The sequence below is a fragment of the Camellia sinensis genome, chromosome 12 (genome assembly GCF_055761805.1).
Source record: "Camellia sinensis isolate YWXY chromosome 12, ASM5576180v1, whole genome shotgun sequence".
Classification (NCBI taxonomy): Eukaryota; Viridiplantae; Streptophyta; class Magnoliopsida; order Ericales; family Theaceae; genus Camellia; species Camellia sinensis.
Genome location: NC_138972.1, coordinates 150,860,487 through 150,878,297, shown reverse-complemented (window position 1 = coordinate 150,878,297; position 17,811 = coordinate 150,860,487). Strand labels below are relative to the sequence as shown.

At 36.6% G+C, this 17,811-nt stretch overlaps 1 non-coding gene across 1 annotated transcript; it reads right to left on the bottom strand.

The window, feature by feature from the left end:
* Nucleotides 1-16,441: 16,441 nt before the first annotated feature.
* Nucleotides 16,442-16,515, bottom strand: TRNAR-UCG (transfer RNA arginine (anticodon UCG)). Its single transcript has one exon. It is a non-coding gene; the product is annotated as a tRNA-Arg (tRNA).
* Between the last annotated feature and the right edge of the window lie 1,296 nt (nt 16,516-17,811).

Here is a 17,811-nt window from a genome sequence, read left to right as displayed (position 1 = left end):
ATGAGTGGCTCGCCAGAAATCACCAAGGGATTAAAATTCCTTACACATTCCTATGGTGAGAGTGATATCTGCAACATATGTCGTATGCAGGGGTATAAGGATAAGCTTAGCTTTTAATGATTACTTATATCTTGATTTAGGTATAAAAATCAAGACAAGTATAAAGAGATACTTACAATAAGAATCACCTATATGAGTGTCGAACTGGGGCCGGTTCTATGAGAATATAAGAGGCTAAATTCTCTAGAAACACTTATGAAAACCAGAAGCGTTCAAGGCCAAAATGAACACAATAGTGAGAACCACGATGTGTTAGAAGATATTTTGTGTGAAATCTATAGTCTTGGCTTACATAAACGGCTGAACAATTCAAGGCATAGCGTCCATTGGTTAGGTAGTAAGTCTGATAGGTTATCACTAAGGAAGGTTCCAGACCGAAAGCTACCTATCCTGATGCAAGATATTTTTGACTTATACTCTTTCGATAAAGTCAGCATATTGTTGCATTTCCGTTGTCATCAAATTCCATTTATGTGGGGGATTGTTGGAAATGGTTTAGAAATTCTGGGTTAATAACAGAATTTTTTCCAAAGTTTGGTCTATTTTTTAGGTGGGCCCCGTGCATCGATTTTTGCGGGTCAAAGTGGTAACGTGTTCTATGCCACGTTGTGATTCACGTGGTATATTTGATTGCTCAAAATCATTACCGAGTGAATGGGAAATTGAAGCCAAAGTATGCTCCATGAAAATGGAGTTTTGGTGAAAAATCCTTAAATGTTTGAATAAGGCTTGTCCCACATTGATTTGGTAGGAAGTTTTGAATGGGTTTATAAGGCATAAGATTGGAACTTGGGGTGTGCCCCAAGGGGTACTCAAATGTTTTAGAGATGGAGGTTATGAGCAAAATGGGCTAGACCCATTGGACCCAAAAATCACCACACGCGCGCGCCGCCGACCGTTCGGTCGGTCGGGCTGGGCCTAGGCTTGGGCGCGGGTGTGTGGTATGAGGTTGGGCTTGTCCGGCCCAATACCTTTCTTTTTGGGTCAAAAACATTTGAATTTAATTTTATTTTTTGGTAAAATAAAATTCAGAATTCAAATTAATTTCAGAAATAAACTGGTCTGGTTTTACTGTACACCCAAACAGGGCCCTTCCCATTTTTTATCTGTTTGAATTTTGAACAGATTCAAAAAATTTTAAATTCAAAACCAAACAGGTTTCATACCTGTTCAAACAGGTTTGCACCTGTTTAATTCAAAACCTGCAGCCACCACTACATCTATAAATAGGACAGCCCTCATTTGATGTTAAACACATTCAGAAATTTCGTACTTCACCTCTACAAATTTATTCTTCATTTTGCTGCATTTAATTTTTGTAAGAAAGAGTATAAACACTTAGTGTGTTCGTTAGGCAAACAATTTGTAGTGCTGCTATTGTTTGTAGTTGATCATTTCATCCTGGGAGATAGACGTCCATATTTTGAATGCACCGAGGAGAGGACGAATCTGTCTTAAGGACACAGTGTCAAACACTGGACTTGATCAGATATTTATTAGCAGAAATTAATCAAGTAAGTTGTTTAATTTATTATTCTATTTTATTTGTTTATTAAATCATATTTTAATTTTATTTTTGTAACAAAATAAAATATGTTTTTATTTATTTATTTCTAGGTTGATTTTTGTAATCAAACAAATTCTTTCATTTCATTTATTTCTTTATATTCTTGTTGTTGTTTAGTACACAACAGAATTTAATCTTTTTAAATACAGTGAAGATTGTCCAACAATCTACAAGGGTGCCAGCATCAGAGCAAATACCATATCGGGGTAAGCATACTGTTACAACGCAAAATGTAATATGTCTTTGCTCATTTGACATGCGATTTACGTATGTATTGGCCGGTTGGGAGGGCACTGCAAATTATTCAAGAGTGTTTATTGAAACCATACATGATCCAGCAAATTTATTTCCAATGCCACCAAGAGGTACGTATTATATGGCATTTTGTTAATTTATAATGAATATTCTTCTGCCAACCCACAATAATAGATACATATATGTTGAACAGATAAATACTATGTTGTCGACTCGGGTTATACAAATATGCCTGGCCTTTTATTGCTCTACCGTGGTGAGGTACCATCTAAATGAGTTTCGTACTCAACATCAACAACCAAGAAACAAGAAGCAAATGTTCAATTATCGACACTACTCATTGCGCAATGTGATTAAGAGATGCGTTGGTGTCTTGAAGGCTCGTTTTCCAATTTTGAGAGACATGTCTCCGTATTCAACTAAGACACAGAGACACATCTCTATTGCAAGTTGTACAATACACAACTAGATTAGGATACATTCTCAAGGTGACACATTGTTCACTGAATGGGCCAATCAAGATTATATTGTTGAAGATGTTGGGCCTAGTGAATGTGGTAGTAGCAGCTCGACACATGCAGAGAGTGTTCTTAGCAACCAATTGACATAGACATTAGTCAACCTCAATTATGTCACATGTCTGATGTAAGGAATCAAATTGCTGGTCAAATTTGGGAATCTGTCAAAAACAATTGAAATATTGTTTATGCGTATAATAGTTTGTGGAAGATATTTTTTTATGGTTTGTGAAAGAATTGAGATGTTATTATTATGATCTGTAAGTTGTTATGAGCATTACTAATATAGTTATTAAATTTATCTATGGTTGGTATTGTATCAATATGGTTATTACGAATGCTTATTACAATGTGTATGATCCCATTGTCAAAAATTTTAAAAATTAAAAAATTAAAATTTTAAAATTTTAGGCCTTAACAAACATGTTTTTTAGTTTATGTTTTTAAAAAATTTCAAACATTTTGTCCAAACCAAACGCTTTTATTATTTATGGTTTTTATTTATTTTTAGAAAAACATAAATAATAAACGTGTTTGGTTTGGACAAAATGTTTGAAAATTTTTGAAAACATAAACTAAAAAACATGTTTGTTAAGGCCTATTTTTTTTTTTTTTTTGATAATGGGATCATACACATTGTAATAAGCATCCATAATAATCATATTGATACGATACCAACCATAGATAAATTTAATAACCATATTAGTAATGTTTATAACAACTTACAAATCATAATAATAACATCTCAATTCTTCCACAAACCATAAAAGAACATCTTCCACAATCTATTATACGCATAAACAATATTTCAATTGTTTCTGAAAGATTCCCAAATTTGACCAGCAATTTGATTCCTTACATCAGACATGTGACGTAGTTGAGGTTGACTAATGTCTACGTCAATTGGTTGCTAAGAACTACTTCATGCATGTGTCGAGCTGCTACTACCACCTCTACTAGGCCCAGCTTCTTCAACAATACGATCTGGATTGGCCCATTCAGTGAACAATGTGTCACCTTGAGAATGTATCCTAATCCAGTTGTGTATTGTACAACATGCAATGGGGATGTATCTCTGTGTCTTAGTTGAATACGGAGGCATGTCTCTCAAAATTGGAAAACGAGCCTTTAAGACACCAACGCATCTCTCAATCACATTGCGTAGTGAGGAGTGTCAGTAATTAAATATTTGCTTCTTGTTTCTTGGTTGCCGACGTTGAGTACGAAACTCATTTAGATGGTACCTCTCGCCATGTTATGGCGATAAGAAGCCAGGCATATTTGTATAACCCGAGTCGACAACATAGTATTTATCTGTTCAACATGTATGTATCTATTATTATGGGTTGGCAGAAGAATATTCATTATAAATTAACAAAATGCCATATAATACGTATCTCTTGGTGGTATTGGAAATAAATTTGCTGGATCATGTATGGTTTCAGTGAACACTCTTGAATCATTTGCAGTGCCCTCTCAACCGGCCAATACATACGTAAATCGCATGTCAAATAAGCAAAGACACATTACATTTTGCGTTATAACAGTATGCTTACCCAGATATGGTATTTGCTCTGATGTTGGCACCCTTACAGATATGTGGGTACCATCAATTACTCCAACACAATACTATTTGACAAATGACTTTAATAATGCAGAATATTTTACTAAAATTTATGCTTGAAATATTCTGTTAGTGATTACCTTAAAAAAAGGGTAGAAACGTGGATTATGTCGAATTTCTGCAGGCACCTCATCAAAATCTAAAGGCCTTATAACTTGTTTACCAAGCCTACACACTGTCTTCAAGACTCAGTTGAAGTATTTGGAGATGGTCTGGCCAGAATGTTGGAATCGCTCTTGGACAACACGATTCCGTTCGTTCTGACCAATTGTTAGCAAAAATATACAAACTTGCTCTTGGACAGTTAGATAACATGGGTGTTCCAGTTTACCATATACCTTAAGTACCTCACACAAACTAATAAATACATCTGGTTCCATTCTAAAATTTTCCTTGGACCTTGTTTCATGGCCATTCAATATTTCTAATACGTAGTTATGTCCTTGTAATATGGACGTTCGGCATGGTCTAGGTTGAAGGTAAGTATTACAATACTCATGTAGTGCTACACACACCAGAAATTGTATATTTTCATCGTCACTGTTTGAGTCAAAACTCAAATCAAGAGCATGCATCGGCTTCATATATATCACTGTGATATTGTGTTGACCCCTTAAAAACAAAAGTATTAGTGATAATGAAAACACATGAAAATATGGTCACACAAGAATTTTTTATTTTTTATTTTTAATTTTTTTGGTAGCAATACTTGAAATCTTTTTCTTTTTTTTTTTCAATTTTTTTCAGTAGCAATAAAGGGGCTTTTCACACAAGTATTAGTCTTTTTTTCTACTGAAGCACTTGTCAATTGCTTTTCCATTAGGTCCACCTTCCTCTTGTTATTTTCACTCATTCCTTTGAGTGCTTCAAAAATATTAGCTTGAAAAGAGCTCCTCTTCTTACTCTTTTTACCTGCCATTTGGCTCTTGCCCTTGCACTTGCCCTTGCCCTTGCCCTTGCCCCTGCCCTTGCCTTGGCCATCTTCATTGTCATTATCACTATCAATTTGCAATGCATCTAAGTCCTCATTCTTTACCTTAAATTCAGGATCAAAACTAGCACTACTTTTAGAAGGTGATTTGGTGGAAGGATAAGCTAGTTTACCAGTTGCGGATGTGTTTTCTAAGATACGAGATAACTCATGGTAGTAAACCATTCCTTTTCAAAAGAATGGGTTAGAGTGAAAAGCTCCTCCTTCTCTCTAGACACTTTCATTTCTAGGGTTTCTGCATTCAATACTTCATTAAACGGCGTAAACTCTCTTTAACCATGGTTACCTCTCTTACTGACTCTGTATCACTGAGAGCTAAGGATGTTGAGTGTGAGTGTAGACACCCCATTTTTGTTCGCCCTTAAGACTTGGGCGTTACTGATGGTTTACTTGGTGTTGAAAGCTGTGCAGTGCAAACGTTCGGTTTCTTCGGCGAGAGGAGAGTCAAATCCCAACCTTACACCTCATTTTGGACCAAAGCTATTTTGAATGGTTTTTAGACCTTAAAACCCTCTCTTTCAAAATAGTTTTTGAAAAAGTTCCTATGATGTTCCGACGCTCGCGTTTTGTTATATGTTGCGCTTTTTAGTAAACCGAGCAAAGGACAAAGTGGAAATGAATGAAAGAGAGATGAAATCTCTAAAAAATCTTTCAAAACACTTTTTTTAGGGGTTCAGATTTGAACAAAAGAGGAAATGAGAGAAGAAAACTAGTTTGGGAGAAGTTCGGCATAAATTCGGGCAGGATCGAAACTGCGCGGCTTCACCAAAACAGGCATAACTTTTTGCATAGTTGGAATTTTGATGCAAGGCTGGCGCCATTGGAAAGCTAACTTCTGGGGCTTCAATTTGGACACCTGGACGACCACTTTTGGCCTTTCTAGCCATTAGTCAACCACTTTTCTTTCCGGGAGACCACTTTTTGTCCTGAAAAACCAGAAAAAGTAGCTGGCCGTTCACTTCAACTGGTCGGCCACTTTTATCACCTTTTTGGAGATACTTTCCTTTAGTTATGCTGGAGGGCACCAGAGCCATCATCCATACACATGTATGAAGGGATTGCCTTGGCCCTTAGCTTCTTGGAGAAGCTTTGCCTTTTGTTCTCTATAACAGGGAGGCTCCTCCTCCCTCCTCTAGGTTCAGAAAATTAGGGTTTGAGTTATACATATAGCTTTGTATCTAACTTGCCTTGTTTCTTCATTTTTGTGCCTTAAAGTGTCATTTTGTCTTACTTTAACACACAAACACACACTCAAACACCATCATTTTGCTACTGCGGTGCTTAGGAGCTAGTTTTGGTGTTCTTGGGTTGGTTTGAGCTTAAAAAACCTGCTGGAGTTGCAGTTGTAAAGGTGGTCATCAAGGGTGAGTTTCTAACCCTTAAAACCCCCATTCTTGCTTAAGCTTTGGAGCCTATTTGCATACTGTTTTAAGCTTAGCTCTTAACTGGAAAAAGTTTTGTTTTTATATGCTTAAAAGGTTTGTTCAAGGTCACTTTTTCGTTGGGGGTGATCTACCCCCTCTTAGGCCTTGTTAAGCCTTGTTTTGAGCCACTCCTTTAGGCTCTTGTTGTAGCCTTTGCATGACCTTTCTACCATTGAAATCTAGAGGATTTTCAATGGTGGAAAGGTGGTTTTGGAGTCCTAAATAGGAGAAGGTCATCCCCTCTCCTTGTATTTTCAATACTCGTCTTGAAGGCCTCATGTGTGAGCATGTTTGTTAAGTTTATGTTGGCCATATCTTAGCTTGTATTTGGGCTTATTTTGCTGAGGCATGTCACTGTTTTTACTTACTTTGGTCACTCTATGCATGCCTAATACACTTGTAGTGTAAATCTTACAAACTAGTATTGTATGCTTCATGAAGTAGCATGTCATTCTAGCTTATGTTGAGTCTATTTCAGCATGTTTTAGGTATTGTTTCACCATCTCATACCTCTATTAGGGTTTGGTTTGGTTGGCCTTTGCATGCTCCATGCACTTGTAGTGCATTTCTATGAATTAGCCTAACATGCATCATGCTTTAACATGTCATTCTAGCATACTTTAACATGTCATGCTTGCGTTGCATTGTGTTTGGAATAGGTGTTAGTCCAAACACGGGAAAGAGGGACGTTTCATACTTAAAGTGATGAAACATGTCTCGATTCTCGGTCGCCGACGCTCTTGATCATACATGATAGAGTTATAGGCTTTATGTGTTTACTTGTGCATTCATTTTACATTGAATTTTGCAACTTCGCCTCTCGGCCATCATGCATTGAAATGCGCGATTGGTGGCCCGAGGGTCGAGAACCGCACTCCCTTGAGTTCGTGACATGATAGGGAGGGTAGTTGTGCACACATATCTTGCAAATACATTGCCATGCCCCTTTCTTGCTCTCTGTTGCAGCAAACTGGAATTCAGCAGCAACAACTGGTCGGCCAGCCAGAAAAACTAACTGGCCGACCACTTTTTCTAGCTTTCTGCAAAGAAAGTGGTCGGTAGGTGGCTGGAGAGACCAAAAGTGGTCGGCCACCCTCCCACAGGACTCCCAAGGTGAAATTTCAGCTTTCTGGAGCTTGGTGCAGTGTTCTGAGATCAAATGAAAACAGAGGCAAATCGAGGCATCGCATTGGATTTCCAAACGAGGCGACCGGGCTTGCATGCATTCCTCTCCTTCTGAGGCTCCTGATTTACTGCTTTCCTTAGCTGCCATGCTTAGATAGCTAGTTTTTGCTTTGTTTTGTACTTTAATAGTTAATGTGTTTAGTTATTTCAATTTGTTTTGTAATAATTAGTTAACTAGGATTAGTTAATTAATTTGTTATGTAATAATTAGTTTAATTAGCTTAGATTAGCTAGTTAGCTTCTTATTCGGTCTCTCCCTCGAGAGGGCCAATTGTTGTAATAAGCATGCGTGTGTGTGATGCATGTCTTCCAACCCCCATTTCTTTCTCCCTTTTACTTAACCACTTATGATGGTTAGTTTTAGGGCATATTTCAATTAGCATACCTTATGCTTGCATGCGTGCATTCATTCATCTGTCCTGCATGCACCAGGCTCGGCGCATCATACTAACTGCATTGTATTTTAATTTCAAGTTGCATACATGTATCAAGTTGCATTTCACATGACATGATTAGAATAGTCGAGCCATTTTAATTGCATTTTCGCATGTGTTGCATTAGCCATCTTAACATGAACTAGGATCATGCATGATTTCTAACTAGCTCCTTGTTTTGGCTCGTAGTACACTGTGAGTGTTTACGCTTTAGCATACTGCATATGTGTTATCGATTACCATGAAAGCATGCTTGCCATGAGGCTAATTGCTTATTTGCTATAACTGCCTGAATGCCTGTGGGCGAAGGTTGGATTACTTGAATTAGAACAATTCATTAAAATCCCTGATTTAGCCTACTTGCGAGTAGCAAACTTCAAACCATTTCCAAACAAACAGATATGCAATGTTTTGTTCTAAATTAGGCGATCTAGTCTATACTTGTATGCTGTGCGCATCACATAGTAATTCTAGCTAATTAACCGGAATAAGAACACGTGTGTTTTCAAAAACAAAATATCATGTTTAGTACAGGCCGATCTTTGATCGGGCGAGCGGGGGTGCTCATTACATGACCTTTCCCTCTCGTACCCAAGTTCCCGAGCCGAGGCAACTTTGGTGATGACGGACACGTGGCCTTAGGCACGAGTCAGGGTTTCCTAAATTCCCCCCAAAATAAAATATTTAGGTGGCGACTCTGTATTTGGCAAAGTAGTCTATGTTTGGTACTTCTTTATAAAAATTAGTTTTCCAAAACGATTTGCCGGATTTGGACTCTTTGGTGATTTATCGGTCTTACATCGCACATTGTAAGATTAGATTCAGAACCGTGACATTTGAGTCCGAACTGTAGTAGCTCAAAACAAAGCGAGATTCGCGCCGCCTCGTCGCGCGCGCGGATGTCGGGAAGTTCCCGAGAGCGCGTCTACAGTGAGTGTACTATACAAGCAAGTCTTTCGAACGCAGTTTCGGAGGAGGGTGTTAGTGTAGAGACACGGGTTTCGGAGGATTCGATTCAAGATATTTCAGATCGCTTCAGCGACCTCGTCGCACAACTTCGTCAAGATTCTCAGTCGAATCCGGTGTTTCCAAGTCCGAAGTGGTCTGATCTAGTAGATGGAGAAGAAAACTCTAGGATTTTGAAGCTCCCTATTGAAAAATCAAGTGGTGCTAGCAAATCTGTTGAACTGATTGAAAATGGGTTATAAGCCCACGCTGTTACATCTGTTGTCAGTGGGTTAGGTGTGTCGGATTTGGCTGACAGAGCCTCTGATACGAGCAGTAAGGTTGATACTACTGGAAAAGAAAGTCACCGTATTCATCATCTACCAAAGATGTCCCCCAATCGTGACCCGATTGGAGGAAACCGTGGAAGAGGTGGGCTATATCGTGGGGGTCGTGGTGGAAAGGGACATTTGGGAGCAAACCATGGTCAACATTTTCATGAGCAGAGAAGTTAGGCTAAGGTTGCCTCAGAACCATCCAGAAATGAGGTCAAATTGAAATTCATTGCTCCGGTTGTTCATCACGATCCTAGTTTTCAAAGCAATTCTATTGTGATTGACATGTCTGTACCATCCCCATTAGCTAAATGGGAATCATGTCTGGTTGGATATTTCATTGATCTTAGCCTCCCCTTTAACTATATCAAGAATAGTGTTTTCAATATGTGGAAAATTTTGGGGCTTTTGGAAGTACAGGTTAACAATGAAGGTTTTATTTTTTTCTTTTTTGACAACCCAGATAATTATAAGCAGGTTATCGATGGAGGCCCATGGTATATAGGCGACATTCTTTTGATTTTGAAAAAATGGCACAGAATGATGAAGCTAACTAAGGAAGACCAGGGCACTATTCCTGTTTGGGTAAAATTCTACAATGTTCCCATGGAATTTTGGAAAAGTAAGGGGCTTAGTCGCATCGCAAGTACTATTGGAGTACCTTTGTTCATGGATCACCTCACAGCTTCTGGGAACCGTATCTCCTTTGCAAGAGTGCGTGTTGAAATTAAGGCAAATTCAAACCTGCCTGAGGACTTCTTTATAAAATGTGATGAGGAAATTGTGAAAATTACAGTGGAATACCAGGGTGTACCTGTAAGATGCACTCACTGTGGGGTATTTGGTCATGAGACTAAAATATGCGTGTCAAACCAAGTTGCACAATTGATAGCTCTGCAGAAATCTTCTGAGAATAATCTAGCTGATGAAGAAGGATAGACTAAAGTCAAAGATAAGGGGAAAAGAAAGGTGGGTGACCAAGAGTAGATTCCAATTGCTGTCCTTCCTGTTTTATCAATGGAGGATGGGGTGGCGGTTGAAGCTGTCATGTTTGCTAAAACAAATATAGCCACATCACATTCAAATGTTATTGATATAGTACAAATGGAAAATCCAGTGGTTGTAGATATAATCAAGGAGGTGGAGGAAGAGACTGGTCATTCTCGGCAAGAAACACCTGTTGGAGCAACAAAAAATATAGTACATGCAACAGACGAGATAGAGGTAGCGAAAAAACATAACTCTGGCAAAAGTTCCAGCAGCCAGAGGAAGAAAAAGAGGTAATTTTGTTAGTTGATTGTGAATTTTTATTTATTTATTTTTTTAATTTTATTTTCTTTTTATTGTTTTCCCATGACTATCAAACTTGCTTCTTGGAATATTAGAGGGTTTAATGACCCTACTAAACACAGGGAGGTTTTGGATCTGGTGAACAAAGAGGATATTAAAATTATGGGCATATTGGAAACAAAAATAAAAGCTGAAAATGAGAATAAAATCTTTGATCTAAGGTTCAAGACCTGGAAGTTTTTGTCAAATTCACAATCAGATAGTAGTGCTAGGATATGGGTGTGTTGGGACCCTAATTTTTGTGATATTCTCAGGATTAAAATGACTAATTAGTTCATATTTTGCAAAGTGATTGTTTTTTAGAGAGATATCAGTTTTTTTGTTGTTTTTGTTTATGCTGAAAATAAACATATTTTGAGGCTACCTTTGTTTGCTGATTTGTTGAATATCTCGAAGTGTCATTCTAGTGCCCCATTAATTTGTTTAGGGGATTTCAATGCGATTAGGTACAGTCATGAAAAAGTTGGGGGTAAGGCTAGCTGGGACAATGCAAAAGAGTGTTTTAACAATTGCATTCTTGACTCGGATTTGTTTGATCTTTCTTATTGCGGGTGCCAATTTACTTGGGCCAATAAAAGGGGGAAAGGGGATTTTATTTCCTCAAAAATTGATAGGGTGTTCGGGAATGATAAATGGCTGACCATTAGTCCTAACTCATCTACTGACTTCTTGCCCTCTGGTATTTCTGACCATTCTCCAGCTATCATCACCATTGATCCCAACTCGGGGAACTTCAAGAAACCTTTTAAATACTTTGATTTCTGGGGTACTCATCAGGATTTCATTCCCAAAGTGTCTGAGGTGTGGAACAAGTATGTTAAGGGGTCTTCGATGTTTAGAGTGTGCCAAAAATTGAAAACTCTTAAGCCTATTCTGAAAAGCTTAAACAAGAGAGAGTTTAGTGAGATATCGACTAGAGTTTTGAAAACCAAGTCTAGGCTGGTTAGTATTCAGATCAAACTTGATAAGAATCCCCTAGATTCTACCCTTCAAGAGGAAGAGAGGTCTCTTTACTCTAAGTTTGTGGACCTTTGTAAGGTCGAGGAGAGTTTGGCTTACCAGAAGTGAGAGTTCAGTGGTTAGGGTTGGGTGATAGAAACACTAGATTTTTCTTTCGCACCATTAAGGGAAATGTTAATAGGGGGAGGATTAATCAGGTTGTTTTGGACAATGGGGAGAAGATCACCAAATCTGAAGATGTGATTTGTGCCTTTGTTAACACATTCTCGAATCAGTTTGGCAAACCCTTTGAGGACAATTACAAGGGCTATGGTAGAATTAGCTCTTTGGTGAAGATTTGTATGACTCCTTCCCAAGCTGAGTCTTTTGCTTGTGATGTGACTGATAAAGAGATTCGTGATGTTTTCTGGTCCATGAAAGCTAACAAAGCGCCTGGACCTGATTGGCATTTTGTTGGCTTCTTCAAACAGTCTTGGGAGGTGGTGGGTAGAGAGGTAACCGAAGCTATCAAATCCTTTTTCAAATATAGTGAGCTTCTTCAACAAATTAACAGCACCACCATTGCTCTCATTCCTGAAATCCCTAATGCGGTGAAAGTGAGGGAGTATAGACCTATATCTTGCCGCAATACTGTGTATAAGTGTATATCTAAAATTATTGCAAATAGACTTAAGGTGGTTCTCCCTGACCTTGTTGACACTGTACAGTCTGCTTTTGTACAAGGGAGAAGAATTTCTGATAATATCTTTCTTTCTCAGGAATTAATGAGAGGTTACCATAGAAAATCCCCCACTCCCAAGTGCACCATGAAAGTCGACATCATGAAGGCATATGATAATGTTAGGTGGGAGTTCATGATTGATGTGTTAAAGGCTATGAAGTTTCCTTCCATCTTTATTAATTGGATTGTTGCTTGCATGACTAGCCCCTCTTTCTCCATTTGTATTAATGGGAGTCTGCATGGGTATTTTAAAGGGGCTAGAGGGCTTAGACAAGGGGACCCAATTTCTCTTTACCTTTTTGTGCTGGTTATGGAGATATTGTCTAGGATTCTTGCTGAAAAGGCTTCCCTTCCCGAGTTTAAATATCATTGGAGATGTAAGAAAAACAGGATTGTTAATCTTTGTTTTGCTGACGCCTTGATGATCTTTTGTAAGGGGTCTGTTCCTACTGTTGTGGCTATTAAAGAGGGTTTACAAGAATTTCAGGCATTGTCTGGTCTCTCTCTTAGCCCTAACAAAAGCCAATGTCTTTTTCTCTAGATCTGAGAAGAAATTGAGAGATGAGATTCTTGTTGTGACTAAGTTTGCTGAAGGCTAGCTTCCTGATAGATATTTGGGGGTTCCCCTTATCTCTACTAAACTCAAAGCAGCTGATTACCAACAGCTTATGGAGAGAATCACTAAGAGAATCAAGAGTTGGACTAACAAATGTGTGTCCTATGCTGGTAGAGCCCAATTGATCCAGTCCATTCTTTTTTCCATGCAAGTGTATTGGTCCTCTCTCTTTATCCTTCCCAAAAAGATTATTATGGGTATTGAGAGTTTATTTTGTTCTTTTTCCTGGACTGGTAGTGATCTCAGAAAGCATGGGACTAAAATTGCTTGGGATAGAATTTGTGCTCCTAAAAATGAAGGGAGTCTAGGTTTTAAATCGGTGGAAGTGTGGAACAAAGCGGCTGTGGCCAAACACATTTGGTTATTATTCTCTGGGGGTGAGCAATCGTTGTGGTGTCAATGGGTTAAATCCTACCTTCTCAAAGGAATAAATTTTTGGAAGGTGAAGGCTCCCTCTGACCCCTCTTGGGTTTGGAGGAAGATTTTGGCACTTAGACCCATTATCTATCCCCTGATCAAGCATGTTATTGGGGATGGTCTGAACACTTTCTTGTGGTATGATAATTGGCACTCTCTTGGCTTATTGAGGGATAAGTTTGAGGAGAGAATAATGTATGACACTAATCTCAATAGTGAGTCCAAAGTTAAGGAGATTATCTATGACCAGGCTTGGAAGTGGCCCATTGCTAATACTTGGGAGGTTAGGGATCTTATTGATAATACCCCTGATACATTACAGCCTGGCCATGGGCTTGATAGAGTTATTTGGACCCCTGATAAGCATGGTCCTTTTCTGGCCTACCCTTGCGGGTTATGCTAGGGATTGCTCCTGTATTGTTTTTTCTTTGTTTTGGGTGGTTGAGAACGTCATAATGTTCATGTTTCAACGTACAATCTGTATGAGATTCCTGAACATAGTCTAGTCTTTTTTGTGTTGGCTGTTTTTTGCTGTGTTGGTAGTCCTAAACAGGTGGGTTGTTTTACTTTGTTTTTGCTGTGTCTGGCAGTTTTGTATAGGTTCTGTTAGGGCCTGGGGCATGCCCCTTGTATTTGTGTATGCTCTTGTCTTTTTATTTATGACTTATTCACCCACAAAAAAAACCATTCCTTTCTTCTTGAACATCTTTGCATGGCTATTAACCTACAAACCAATGAATTGCAGGTTAACATGAAGAATTGCCCAATTAAATGTAGCAAACAAAATGCAAAAAGTTAATTAAACCTTGTAAAGGGCTTTCCAAACGTCATCCGATGCAGTGATAGTAAGCCGCTGGCTATCCCAACCAACACCAGTATGCTTCAATATTGCTGTAAATTTGTTGAACATAATACGCAACAAATTGTATTTGTTCCAAAGCTGGTGTGCGTTATACTAGTATTGGGTTTTTGCATTCATTTGATCTCTCAACCTGTTCCAAGCTTGTTTAGTGAATGTCCTAGTTATTTTACTACTCTTGGTTTTCACTTCCTCATCCATGAGGGTAATGAAAAGAGCCTCATTTGCCTGAGGCTACGGACCACTGTTTCCTCTACCAACTTCAACAACATCATCATCATCAATGGGGAGATCATTGTGTACTATTGTTGCCATTGCCTAAATATGTATATTTATTCATAGATAAAATGAAGAAGAACACATCAATATAAATTGAAGAGGCCTAAATATTTATTCAAATAAAATGAAGAGGCCTAAATATGCATATTTATTTATAGATAAATTCAAACAAGAGGCATTGAAGAACAAGCACCAGTTACTTTTGATCTAATTTTCTAGATCTACCTCAAGCAGTAATTACTTTTGAATAAAATGAAGATTAACAGTTATAATATCATTAAAATGAGCTTCAGGCAACAATATCTTTTAAATCCTTATCATGTACTCCAAATTTAAAATGAAGAAGAAGATCTGCAGATTAAAATATCTTTTAAATCCAAATTAGCGTCAGGCAACAATATCATTAAAATGAAGAAGATCTGCGATTTAAAATGAAGAATAATAGTTATATGTTCTTAAAAATAAATAAATAAATAAACAAACAAACAAACAAATTTACATGGATCTAGCACAAATCTACAAACAACTATGGCAGAATAGATTTGCAGAACAGATTTGTGGTTTGGAAATTTTGCAGAACATCGAGAGAGAGAGAGAGACTGACCTGAGACCGAGATCAATGTGGTTCAGAAATTTTGCAAAATATCTGCAGAATAGATTTGTTGTTAAAGGGAAAAAAAAAATCCCACCATGGCAGCTTGGTAAAACACAGGAAAGAGAGGGAAAAAAAAGAGAGAGTGAGAGAAGAGAGAGAGACCTGAGATCAATTTGGTTAGAAGATCTACAAAGATTTGCAGATTTGCAACATTAGTAATGTTTTAGAAAAGAAAAAAAAAATTCGAAGCTCAGTGAACACAGAGAAGAGAGGGGAGACAGATAGAGAATGAAAGGGAGACAGAGACAGAGACGAGAGGGGAGAGAGAGACTGACCTAATTTGCTGAAGTTTCAGTCAACATAAAGTAGAGAAAAATGATAAGATTTAGATGCAACTTTTATTTTGCCGTTGGGAGAAAATAAATTGAATTTGGGTGCTCCGAAGATTTGAACCGTAGTCGTTATGCCGACAACTAAGTTACTGTAGCTCCGCTACAGTGACTTCCGCTACAGTGCCAAATTTATAAGCCAATGAAAACGCCTTTTTTTAGTTTACATTTTTTGGGTTAAATTTATAAACTGAGAACTAGTATTATAAATCAAAAATTTACCAAACAAGTTTTTAGCTTAGTTTTTTAAATTTTTGTAAATATAAACTGAAAACTGAAAACAAAATGGTTACCAAACAGACCCTAACAATTTTGGTTGCGTTTGGTCTCTTTTAGAATCGCGACTATAATTGAAAATTTCAAAACTCATAACCAAACATACAACTCAAAATTTAATTAAATAATTATTTTCAAAACTTAATTCAAAAATTATTTTCAAAATTCATAACTAAACACACAACTCAAAACTCATAATCAAACTCTTTTCAAAACTCTATTTTTTTTTTAAATCAACAAAATATTTTTTTTATTTTGTTCTTTAAAATTATTTTTTATTTTATTTTTGAAGACAAATATTTTTTATTTTTTGTAAAAAAATATATATTTTGTTATTTTTTAAAATATTGATCAAATAATTTATTATGATATAGATATATATGGGCAATTCAAATTTTTTTTAAAATTTAGAAAAAATTAAATATTTAAAAAAAAGTATTAAAAGAAAATTCTTAAACATTTAAAAAAAATAAATTCAAAAAATTTCAAAATACAACTCTTTTTTAAGAAAAATGCTATAAATCTCAAATAAATTACCAAATTTTCTACTATAGGTGTGGATCCATACAAAAAAAAATTCTAAGCAAAAATAATTTATCTAAAGTTCCTAACGTAACACCTTTTCCAAACAAAATGAAAAGCGACCACAGTGGGAGTCGAACCCACGACCTTCTGATCCGAAGTCAGACGCGCTAATCCACTGCGCTATGCGGTCCTCTGATGGCAAGAGCCTATCTCATAATTATTTCAACGTAACATTTTTATCCAATTTCATGTATATTTTGCTACAAGTTAACACTATTATTTTTACTCTTTAGTTGGTAGTGAATGAGATTTATAAAGTTTATTATATAGAGTGAAAGATAGAAAAAGGAAAAAAAGAATTGAGTGGTCCACTATTTTTATTGTTTCTATTTGTATAAGTTACATTATGTAAGTGGGGGTTCTTCCATTGGAAACCAAACCAATACATGAAGGTTTGCTACTAGTTCATTGGGGTTCTGGTAATAAGTACCCCAAATGCATAAGAAAATAAAAATAAAAAAAAGAGATCGTAAAAGTCGAGATATTGGTATATAGTTTCATTACACTTTTCTCATTTTAAAATACTTTTTTATCATTTTAATACATTTCTTACACTATTTCAATACTAAACAATGCATAAAGATATTTGTTAACATTTATCTTAATTTATAAACTGAATAGTCACAATGCAATCCGGCTTGATTTTACCCTCTTTACAATTTTCACCTCCATACACTATTATGGGAAGTTAGCTACAAGAAAACTATAACCACTTGTATCATATTGATAATGATAATGGTCATTCACACATTTTACATTAGATCAAACTCCATTAAAATATGCTGGCAATTGTTTATGATGGACTTCAAAGAGAGGGAACGTGCGAGATGTAAAAAATATTAGTTAATTAATTTGGTCATTTCACAATTTTTGTTAATAGTATTAGGGAGTGTGTGATATTTTGATAGTTAAAATATTTAATTATACACTTTTATAGTTAAAGGGTAAAGTGATACTTTATGATAGTTTATGGGATAAAATGATATAGAGGTGTGTAACATTTTAGTAATAAATGTATTCTGTTAACATCATTAAGAAGGTTTTACGATATCAATAGTTTAGAGAGTCAATTTGTATTTTTTTTTTTTTTTTTTTAATTCAAGGGACCAAAATGCTACTCAACAATAATTTAGGTGTAAAAATACCCCTAATGGACTAAACTGCCAGGAAAACAGGTCTTCTTATCCTATCCTATCCAATGCTGAGGATTGTGTGGAAGAAAAACATTCCTGCATTTATCAAGCATACGACTCTTAAACTATTTTGAGTGGCCTTCATTTTTTTTGACAATTAATTGATGCAATTTTCATATTAACTTCCTCAATGGAAAAAAAGGGTTTCATCCCATGGAAATTGAACTCAAATCACCAATTCTTTAGTTCCCCAGTCTTCCTGGATTGAAAACTTGAAATAGTATGGTACATTA